General features: G+C 40.3%; 1 pseudogene; it reads left to right on the forward strand.

Moving 5' to 3' along the window:
- The first annotated feature begins 3900 nt into the window (after window positions 1-3900).
- On the forward strand, window positions 3901-6875 carry LOC118591205 (annotated as a pseudogene).
- The last annotated feature ends 5228 nt before the right edge of the window (window positions 6876-12103 follow it).

Here is a 12103-nt window from a genome sequence, read left to right on the forward strand (position 1 = left end):
CATTCTGACATCTGAAAGGGATATCTCAGAAAGCAAGAAGAGTTGTTGCCTGTGTTCTTGGCTGACAACCCATCATATTCCCCTAGGCCTGGGGATAGAACACTAGCACAATGAACTTCGAAGATTCTCCTAGAAAAGTTGAAGACAGCCCTGGGAGAAAATCTCTGCTGATCATATAATAGCTATACTAGAGCTTAGAGCCTTGAAATAGCATCTGCAGAGTTTGGCTCCTGGGCTGCTAACACCACTTCAATCAATCTACAGGATTTACAAGGTAATAGAAAATGTTTCCCATAAAATCAAACCTTTTTATTTTTGTCTGCCAAAGTAAGTTTTTAATGAAAATGCTCTGGGCTGATCTTTGAAAACATGTTTTTCTCAAGAGCAGCAGATTGACCTAAGGGAGGCTTTTAAGGAATTTCTGGAAGGTTCTAGGGCAATATGGTCTGATTTGCATGTTGGCAATTAGTAACTAGAAGTGATCTATCCATAGTTATTCCTATGACCTTGAACCAATCATTTCCTTTCTCTAGACTTTCTGTGGGTGCCCACAGAGGTTTCCTAGTGAGCTCTGAGCTTGCTTTACACAGCAGGGCTGCATAACGGGATGGCTTGACCGTGTGCATGTCACCAAGTATTTGAAATGGTCTGCACTTGGCTGAGCTAGGGGGAGGTCTTTTGCTCCACCCCTGGCATTCCTTTAAAAGCCCTTTAGAAGAGACAGAAGGGGCTGGTGGGTTTTGACCTTCCCAAGGCTATCCTGTTTTTCTATATATCTCTCTGCACTATATATCTATCTAAATATTTTCCACTTCTCCCGGCTGAAGAGTACCCTGGGAAGAAAGGTAGGAGCAGGTTTCCCACAACTTTCATTTTCCTTAGTACAACTGTCATGTATGTATGTATGTTTGTTTGTATGTATGTATGTATTTAAAAAATGGATCTCCCTGTGTAGCCTAAGGTGGCCTTGAATTTGTAATACTTCTGCCTCAGCCAGAATTACAGGTGTACGCCACCATACCTGGGTCTAATGTTGTTTATAAAAATCACGATGTGGCAGGATTCAATCCATGCACTACCTTGCTAAAGTGCTCATTTCTGCTTGTCTGGGTTGCATGCTTATGGTTTTGTTTGTTTGTTTTCAGATTGACACAAGCTAGAGTCATCTGGGAAGAAGGAATATCACTTGAGAAAGTGCCTCCATCATATTGGTCTGTAGGCAAGTCTGTGGGAACATTTCCTTCATTAGTGAGTGCTGAAGGAGGGCCTGGCCCACAGCAGGCAGTGCTATGCCTGGGAGAGCCATCTAAGTTATGTAAAAAAGGTAGCTGAACACACCTGGTAGAGCAAGCCAGTAAGCAGTGTTCTGCACGGCCTCTGTTTCTGTTCCTGCCTTGAGTTCCTGCTCTGACTTCCCTTCATGATGGACTGTAACTTGTAAGATGAAATAAACCCTCTCCTCCCTAAGTTGCTTTTGGTCATGGTGTTTATCACAGCAATAGAAGACGAACTAGGAGAGATTGGGTTGGAAAGTGATGATAATCTGTGTTCCTGGTCTTTTTTCAGTTTTCATGTCTTACATCATTATGCTTACAAATAAGCCCAAGAATCCCTTTCCACCATCCCTCTTGTTAACTATGCTCATCTGTTACAGTCCAGCAAACCTTGACATCCTACTCACAGTCACCCAAATATTCATATCTATTCTTTCTCTTTTTCTTTCTTTCCTAACTTTGCCATGTACGTATAACTATTAACTAGGGAAGACTCTCATGAGACAAAATGGGGGAAATTTGGGGTTAGCATGAACACTTGGAATTGGAGTATATGATCATCTCAGGGGGAACTAATGAAGGAAATGATCATTTTGGAATCAGTTGTAATACTGATCCTCTCCCAGAAAATTAGGCATCTTAGTGTGGCTCAGTACAAGGCTTATATATTAGGAAGACATTGTTCTTTGCACACATTAGTTGGATGTCTATTCCATAGACCTGCAGACTTTTCCTGTCATGGACCAAGTAGTAGATGTGAAGCTTAATTTTTGTCTTTATAGCACTTAGCAGCTGTGACACTATATTTTGGAAGAGGACATAGGAGGAATATACATTGTGGCTGTACTTCAAACCTTTACTCATGGATACTGCCAATTGAGCTCCATGTAATTTCATGTGTCATGGGATAGTTCTATTGCTTTTCTTTTAATGATTTTAAAATATGAAAACCATATGTTGCTTGTGGGCCAGATCCAGCTTACTTGAATGTTTTGTCATCCTCTAGTTTACTATGTGTCGTCAGAAGTTTTCTCTAGTCCTGCCTGGCACTGCAGTCCTGCAGCAACTTACAAAATAATCACTCAAAAGCTTACATTAATTATAATTGCTTGGCCATTAGCTCAAGCTTATTACTGAATAGCTCTTACACTTAAATTAACCCATAATTCTTATCTATGTTTAGCCACGTGGCTTGGTACCTTTTCTCAGTTCTTATCATCTTGCTTCCTCTGTGTCTGGCTGGCATCTCCTTACTCAGCCTTCCTCTTCCCAGAATTCTCCTATTCTGCTTATCCTGCCTATACTTCCTGCCTGGCTATTGGCCAATCAATGTTTTATTAAAACAGTGTGCAAGAGCATCATCCCACAGCATTTCCCCTTTTTTGTTTAACTAAGGGAATTTTAACTTTAACATGGTAAAATTATATATAACAAACAGAAACAACAATTACAGTTAAATAACTAGTCTATTTGTATTTGGCAAAATTAAAGAGAATATTCTATTTATCCTATATTTGTGAGTTTAAAGTTTCATATCTAATTTATCTTTTATCATAATCAACGAAAATGGTAACTATTTAGTCTTCAACACCAAAGACCCCAGAAGGATATAATAGTACCTAAATAAACAGGAAATACATTGTAAGCAAATTCTAAAAATCTGGAATGACAGACAGCTGGCTGCCTGGACAGTTGCCCAAAGTTCCTCTGCAATGTTGGAGCATCCACTTTTAGCTTACAGGCTTAGTCTCCCAGTCATTTTTTCTTGTGCCCTATAGAATGTCTGGCAGACTCCTCTGTGAAGCAGGAACCTGAAGGAGCATCTTGTCTTGTTTTGGCAAAGTTTAGTGGTCATTTTTCCATAGGTCCTGCATGTTCAGTCAATACATTTTGTCAAGCAGTCCAGGCAAGAACAGTTTCTTGCCTAAATGGCTAAATTTTGCCATAAAGAAAGCAAACTCTATATGGAGTTTCTTTGATGCCCGTCATCTTCTTTGAAGTAAATCAGTGCTGCCAGGAGCAGACATGTCTCACTGTCTAGAAAGTCTAAGTTTTTAAAAACATTTTAAATGCCATATTCCATAGGTCTTTGAAGAGTTTGAAACTTTGAAGAGTTTGAAGACCTACCTATCTGAAATATATCTCTGCATATCTAGAAAACCTAATTAACATGACTATAAGTTTGACTATTATAGATAACTATTAATTTGTATTTTTAAATTATATATTACAATTTTAAATGAGTTGCATAAACATAAGACATTAAATAAGAGTAGAAATATATATACAGTATAACAAAATTAACTTTACATTTGTATCAATAAACTAAAATCCATAGCATTGTAAAACATTTCAAACAAGTTGTTGCTCTTTTAAAGTAGACTCAATAATCTACCCTTTTATCCTATCATCTCTATATTGTCATCCTTGTTTTCTTTAGAAAGAGATTGCACTTATAATAAACCTGCTTTAAATAAAAATAAACATTCATAAACAATATTTTGGGAGTTTGGGTGTAGTTTCTCATACTACTTCCTGCTGGTTAGGGACACTACAATCTTAGGGGGACACTGAGAAAATTAAGAATTATGTTCAAGTCCTGACTGGAGTAGCCTGTGAGGCTACAATGTCTGAGCCAGTTGCCTTGAAGCTGTTCTGGATGTTGGAACATCTGGAAAACTCTCAAGGGGTCTTCCTTGATCAAACCACATTATCTTGTAACTCCAAAAGCCTTCCATCAGGTGTACACTTCCTCAAGCAAGGCTGTATGTACCTCTGAAACCTCCTCAAACAGTGCCATCAACTAGGGACCAAGTGTTCAAATACATGTGCCTATATGGGATATTTCTCATTTAAACCACTCCAGTGATGTCATATTCCTTAGTCTGTTAGCCTTCTCCATTCCCATTCTCATTTGTCAGACAGCTTTCTTCATCCTTTTCTTTTATTTGTCTCCTATGATAAAAAAAAAAACTCAGGATTCAAAGTGATGGTGTGGTCTGGCAACCTGTCACACTTGCAGAAGAAACTCACGCAAAGTATTGGATGTGACCCTCTTGTTACCTCATAATGGAGATGTGATCAAAGAAACAATAATTGGAAAACTAAGAATTATTCAAACATCCTGTGAATGTGGGCTCCCTGGAAGCTCAAAGTGGAAAGATATCTGAAGAGACAGAGGAAAAGGAGCAAGTTATAAACATCCCCTCCCCTCCACATCTACCATGTTGACCAGTGTCAAAGCAGTGCTATGGTCTCCTGGTTCAGAACCAAAAAAGAAAAAGAAAAATGGCAAATGACACAAGTGTGATACTAAACCAGCAAAAACCAGAGCAAGCCCCGAGGCTCCCGAGGAGACAGAAGGCAGTGTGCAAAGCTAGCAGATAGGAAAGAGGGCAGTGATGTGTCCAGGCTGCCCCAAGGACTGACAGGTGTTTTTGAGGACACCTCATTTGTCACCCTGTCTAATCTCATCAGGAAAAACACACTGAAGACTGTAAAAGAAATGTTTTCCATGAACATGACCAAAAACTAGGACAGAAGTATCAGGCTATTTTGGGAGGCAGGAATCTGCCAAGTGAAAAGACAAAGAGTGGCAAACGCCTAGCTCACTGCTCTCATCCCTATGATTAAACTAAAAGTTCCTGCCTAGGAATGGAACAGCATCCCTGATTCTCTAATCCTCAAGAGAACTGGCCGTGCAGACCTTTGTGTTCTCAAGTTGCTAATGACACACCATGTTCACACACATAGCTAGCTCATCATGGGCAGGTGTAACAGAGCTGCCAAAGCATAGAAACATGCAAATGGAATCAACATCACAGCTGCAATCCCAGGCCAGCCCCTGGACCACAGGCAGAACATCCCAGGGTTTATGCACAAAATCTTAGAGTGTCTAGTTATTGATGAAGCTGATTATATCTTGGATGCTGGGTTTGAAGAGGAATGAAAACAAATTATTAAAGAATTTTGCCAACACACAGTCATACTATGATTATTCTTCCACACAAATGGTAGAAATTTGAAGGTGGTGTGAGAAACTCTCTGAAAATGGAGCTTGTTATATAAGATTCTCTATGATGATAAAGCCACACACATGTACACACACTCACATGCACACTGCTTTCACATTCCTTAAAAACTGAAAGAAGGGTCTCTGTACCATGAATGAAGAGAACTTTGACTCTCTGTAAAACACATTTGTCTGTCTTGGTCATGCATGTTCTTCCATTTCTGCAACTTAGATTCAGGGATATCTGTACAGACACTACCGAGAGAGAACATGACATACCTGGAGAGAACTGGACTATTCAGTATGACCCTCCAGATGGCCCTAAGAAATACTCATTGTGTGGGTAGAACAGTCAGGGGCCTGAATGGAAGAGGGCATCCCCCAACCATTCCGTGTAGAGGTGAGTTGGGTTTCCTTCCCTACTTGAAGCTGTTCAAGATTCCACTGAACCAGTCTGACTTTCCTTGGTCAGACATTTCTTACATTCAGTCTCATATGGAAAAATTGAGAAGTACCTAAATCAGAGCAAGAAGCGTATAATTGCTGTGTGTGTGTGTGTGTGTGTGTGTGTGTGTGTGTGTGTGTGTGTGTGGTGGGGGGTGCCTCCCATTTTCTGAAGTACATTTTTGATGTGAGGGACATAAATTTGCCTCAGGAGCTGTCTTGAGGCTACAGGGTGCCCCGTTTAGTTTGCTCTGAGTGTGAGCAGCAGTACGGACAAGCACACAGAGAGGAGGTGCTGGTAGCAACCAGAAAACTAAAGAAGTGAAGTTCATCACTGTAGAATAAAAGTTCTGAGCCCACTTCTGGGTTTTAAAACCTACCAAAAGCCACTAATCCCTACCCTGGAAATCTATACCCTAGAAAACGTCTCTGCCAAGAAACCCTGTATAAGCCCATCTCCTGCTCAGTTCCCTGATGCTTCTCATCTGAGCAGAGGCAGCCACCCTCTTATGTCTCTCCCAGTAAATCTCCTGTGAAGTGTACTGTCCAGTGTCACTTCGTGGTATTTCTTGGCTCCTGACTGCCAGGATACCTTTCCCTTCAGAGCTGTGACACTTTTGCATTGGGGAAGCCTTTCCCCTCAGAGGTGGAGCACCTACAATCTCACACCTGAAGGAACTTTCCCCACTGTTTACCTGACTTTCTTTACAAAAGAACTTTTGTGGCTTTCAGAATCCTTTTGGTCTTTTATTCATGATTATATTATTTTAATTTAAAATATTCTTCATAAAACAAATTGTGTTGTTTTAATAGGTTCTTTTGTATCTCTCCTCTCTGGCATGTGGAGAGTTCTGTGGTTGAATTTCTAGGCAGCTCTAAGTGACTTATAGTGAACAGGTGAAGGTTATGTAAAGCAAAACAGAACAACAACCCCAACCATGCCTATGTAGTCTCCCTTGGGGCTATTTCCTCTGAATTGAAATATTACCCGCCTGAGGGAGCAGCGGGGTCTAAGCCTGGGAAGTAAACAGAACTCTAAGGTTCTTCCCCAAGATTAAGTAAAAAGGAAGGGCTCTCCATCCAGCCAAGCTGCCTACAAGTTGTCCAGGAATTCAGCTTTTGTGATCCTCAACCTTGCTGGGTAATGCTTTTAGATGAAGCAGCTGCCTTTGAGTCACCCCTGCTGCAGTAACTCAACAGTGTTCCAGTAGGCAACCCCAATAAGCAATTGATTCTGCATTCTTTTATGTTGCATTTGTTTAGCACTGTGAAGCTGTGTTACTGTGCCTGCCTAAAATACCCGATTGGTCTAATAAAGAGATGAATGGTCAATAGCAAGGAAGGAAAAAGTATAGGTGGGGCTGTCAGGCAGAGGGAATAAATAGAAGGAGAAAAAGAAGAAAAGATGAAGGAGCAGGATAAGGAGGAGGACTCCTAGAGCCAGCCACCCAGCTACATAGCAAACCACGGAGTAAGAAGTAAAGACAGGTTTTCAGAATAAAGATATAAGCACAGAGACAAAAGGTAGACAGGATTGTTTAGCTGGGAAGCTCCACCTCAGCCCCCTCCTCACTCTCCAAACCCTGCCCTTCAGAAAGTCTGTCAAGCATTGGCTTCTCCCTGAAGCTGCTTAAGACTGAGCCTACAGGGTATTTAGGCTCCATTCTACAGACCTGTCATGTAATTTCTTCTTCCCTCAAGATTACCCAGGAATGCTTTGCTCATTAAACCTGGACTTTTAATTCAGTTTGATTTGGTTTACTGTGTTGGTGGAAAAACCTAACACCAGGGATCCAAAAGTACTTATCAGGCGTAATTTAAGTTAAGAAAAGCTGGCAAGAAATAAGCAAAGCTCAGGCCAGGCATTCATAAAAAAGAATAAGTCTCCGTGTATTTATTTGGGAGCTGGGTGGCATGGTGGGCCCCCGAAGAGCCAAAACAATAAAGAACCAAAGAGTAAAAACAACTGCACATTGGCTCATCAAAGTAGACTTGGGTGGAGTCACTTCTTTGGCCAGTGCCCTGTCTAGAAGGAGCGGATGAGTGTTCACATTTCCCTAGAAAGTCACAGAACACCATTACTGAAATCTTTGGACAGAGGTTAGTGTTTTAATGGGATAAATACATACATAATTCTCCTAATGGAGATCCCCTCCACACACACACTTTTCACTTTGTACCTAGCAAGAAGGATCTTGTGAGACCTGGGTTTTTGTTTTTTAATTCTAATAGAGTTCATTCATTAGTAAATGTTTAAAAGAACTGAAAGAGACTGCTAATGGACAGTAAGTAGCCTTGTTCTACAAATACTGTGTATCTGTGAGGAGGGTGGAAGGTGAATTCTCACTGAGAGTACAGCCTAGAATTGAATAGAAAAAGAATTACAATTCCATTAGCCATAGTTCATACACCTAGAGCACTTAGCTTGCCCAAGGGTTGGGCAGAGGACTCTGCACATTTGTTCTCACTAAATCTTCACAGCTTACCAGATAGGAGGCATCTTTGGCTCCATTGCCAGGTGAGAATATTGAAGCTTAAGAAGTTGTTAGAGGCAGAGACCTGAATGGTTGATTGTGCAGTATAGGAAATCCAAGAGCCTAGAAATAAGACATTTGTGTGCTCCAAGGAACCAAGGTCTTCACAAAGAAAACAGTCAGGAAACTTCAACACAGACATGAAGTTCATGTGCTTTTGTAAGGAGGGGAACATTCAGAATATGTTTGGAGAGAATGCTTTTATCACTGTTCTTTACTGTATACTTACTTACTGAGTCTAACATGTGCCAAGCTCTAGAGTAGGAACAGGGGGTAGGATTAGAAAATGGTTCCTGCTCTTGCAGGGCATAGGATGTAGTGTGGGAAAATGATGGAGAATTTAGGATGGTGATATCAGGAAAACGACTCCAGCACTGTAAGGGCACCTGAGTGTACAATGTCAGAGTGGGAATGCCCAGAGAGAAAGCAGAGCTTTCCTGAGGATGAAATGTTTCCATTTATTTCAGCATTATGGAGGAGAATTGACAAACAAAAATCGTACCTGTTAAAGTGTGCAATGTGATATTTTTATATCCATAAACTTTGTGAAATCACAACCATACAGAAGCTCTTTATTAACCATTGCTTCATATAGTTATCTTGATTTTCATAGTGAAAAAACTTACCTACTCTGCTGATAGGTTTCAAGTACATAGAATGCTCTTATCAACTATAACCCCCATTTATACCTGAATTATAACTGAAAGTTTCTAACCTTAGATCACCATTTTCCCATTCCTCCACCCCTATTTTGAGATATACCCGTTTTTCTGCTGTTTTTGAGTTCAGCTTTTTAAAATGGAATGACATTATGTGATATTTGTGTTCTTTTCTCAGGCTTATCTCATTTAGCATAATGTTCTCCAGACTAATCTAGGTATTTGTAAATGGATTGATTTCATACTTTGGAAAGTTGGATAATATTCCACTGCACATACATGTGCATGTATGCCTCCCCAATGTACATGCATGTGCACATGCAGACAGACAGACAGACAGACAGACAGACAGACACACACACACACACACACACACACACACACACACAATTTTCTTTATTTATCAATTGACAGGTTATTTCCATGTCTTGGCTACAGTGAATGAAGTTGTAATTAACACAAAAACAAAGATACCATTTAGATATCCTTGATATATTTGTGTGCATATATATGTATATGTGTATATATGCATAAGACATTTCAGTATGCCCAGTTCCATGCTAAACACCTTGAATCTTGAATAAAGTTCTTAATTATTTATCTATAACTTTAAATTATATTACCATTATCATTGTACTTTACCGATGAGAAAAATAAGGCATAGAGATGTTTAACAGCATATTTAAGGCAATAGACATTACTGTAAACCAGACTTCCAGATTTCAAAAATCTCACTTTCAATCTGTGTTTCCAACCCCCATGTGGAAGTGTTTAGAAGAGGAAGGCCTAAGACTTTACCTTCCTAAATAGTCTAATTCTGCTCCACCTCAGTGAATGACACTGCAGTGTTCTTATTTGCTCAAACAACCTGGGTTTCATCCATACATCTTCATTTATAGCCTACAAAATATGCCACCAAAGTCATCCAAATTCCTTTCTTATTTTACCTGAGGCAGCCAGGCCACCACCATCTTTATCCTGAACACTGCAACAACTTCCCAGTAGATCCCCCATCTCCAGTCTTACTCCTACAATAACCCTCCATCCACTCCATCCACTCCATCCACCCCATCCACTCCATGCTGAAGCAGTCTTATTAAGATGCAAGTCATGGCTCTTCTTCCAGTCCCCAAATAAGCCCCATCTAATGTAGAGCACTTAGTGTGAGTCAGACATTCCTTAATGGATCTTACATACATTACTTGTATATTAATTATTTTACATGGGATTCATTTATGCCAGATTCTGGGCAGAAGTTGTGGCAGGCAATCTTTTTTCTTTCTTTCTTTCTCTCTCTCTCCCTCTCAAAAAATGTCCCTTTAAAGCTTATGTCCAGTTAAGGTTTGATGTGACTTTTGGACAGCATAAACATCAGGTCCAACCTGGTTTTGTGTCACCATTTCTTGTGCCCTGGATATTCCAAAGTTAATTTTCTGCAATTGATGACTCATTAATAGCGTCTAATACCATATTTCTTACCAAAGTCCTGCAAGTTCTGTCTTGTCTTCTCATTGCATACCATTCTTTCTTTTTTGATTGCAGTTTTTTTCTTTAATTTTTATCTTATATGCATTGGTGTTTTGCTATGGGTGTCAGGTCCCCTAGAACTGGAATTATAGATATCTGTGAGCTTCTATATGGGTGCTGGGAATTGAACTCAGGACCTCTGGAAGAGCAGTCAGGGCTCTTAACCACTGAGTCATGTCTCCAGCCCCACATGTCATCATTTCTAAGACTTCCTAATTTTCTCTCCACAGAAGAGCTGGGAAGAAAAAGTACAACCCCCAGTCTCCACCTCTCTCCCTCCTTCCCTTCTCCTATGCTCGCACAGAAATACACACACACACTTCCCGAGCTTTCAGATGCACCTCAGCTGCTTTTATTACCTCTATCTTCAACTCATTAAACATTTATTGTGCTTCTTTAGTGATGTTACTTGTGATTGTGTGGATATTTCCCTCTGTCTAGCCTCTCCAGAAACATTCATCTTTATACTTACCAAGATCAATAAACTCAACATTTAGGGATTTGAAATTAAACATTGGTCTATAGTTCACACATTAAAAAAGATTAACCTTCAACAAAGGTGGAATTTAATTTCATTTGGTTGGGATGATAGGTTGGAGGAGGGCCGAAAATACTTTGGAAATTACTTTTTGGCTAATTTTCTGCAGGGAGGATGACTATTCACTAGGGCTTGTTGCAGGCAGGAAGCTTCTGAAATGAAGACAAGTATAACCATTCATCCCGAGCGACTCACAAGCAATCATGCCACTTCCAGCATTCAATTAGATCTGCCTCCACTTTGATCTAGCAAAGGAATTTGTTATTTCCCTGATCTGTTCAGCGCTGAGTATCATTTCCAAACCACAGGCTGGGACACTGGCTGACAACATCATGTCAAAGTGGAGCTCAACTTCACTGGCAGCCTGGCAGAGGCCTGGGGAAGTCAAGGGCTGTTCCATGCCTTTGTGATTTGTCAGAGGCACTCTATGCACAGAGTGCCCAGGCTTCACTTTGGAGCTGCCACAAGGCATTGTGACCTTGGGCCATGTAACCTCCCTTCTCAGGTTCTGACGTGAGTAATATAGGACAGGAGGTATGCATACCTGGTAACACTGGCCCTGCCCATCACTGACCCATCCTTGCAGTCTCTTCTGCAAGGTAGCCTGAAAAATTGTCAAATATGTGTGAACTCTCTTCCTGTGAGCTGAGTTATTCCTCAGGCTGGCACCAGGCTTCGATCTTTTCCTTATCCTAGCATGGGGAAATTTTATTCTTTGGTGTCCATTTTTTTATATAGTTTGATAGACATAAGGTCCAAGTATCTCTTTACATTATCTCCTCTGCTGTCAGAACCATTATACTGTGTGAGAACACTAATTGTATATAAAACATTTGGAGTGAATCATGTCTACAATAAATGCTCACTGCATGCTTTCACGATCACCTGTGTTAACTGTGCCAGCCTATTAAGTACTTGTCTAACTTTCTACAATAGTTATGAATTTACCCTGGTACATGGCATGCTCTTAGATATAACTGAATGAGTACATGAATAAACTGGACAGAAGAAAAGACACAAGTGCACTAAAAATCAGGCAAGAACAATGAGCTAGTATTCTTCATGAGGCAAGGTAGCATGGCGTACTTCATCAACTCTCTCTTTCCTCAGAGAAA

This window comes from Onychomys torridus, chromosome 9 (genome assembly GCF_903995425.1).
Source record: "Onychomys torridus chromosome 9, mOncTor1.1, whole genome shotgun sequence".
Taxonomy (NCBI): domain Eukaryota; kingdom Metazoa; phylum Chordata; class Mammalia; order Rodentia; family Cricetidae; genus Onychomys; species Onychomys torridus.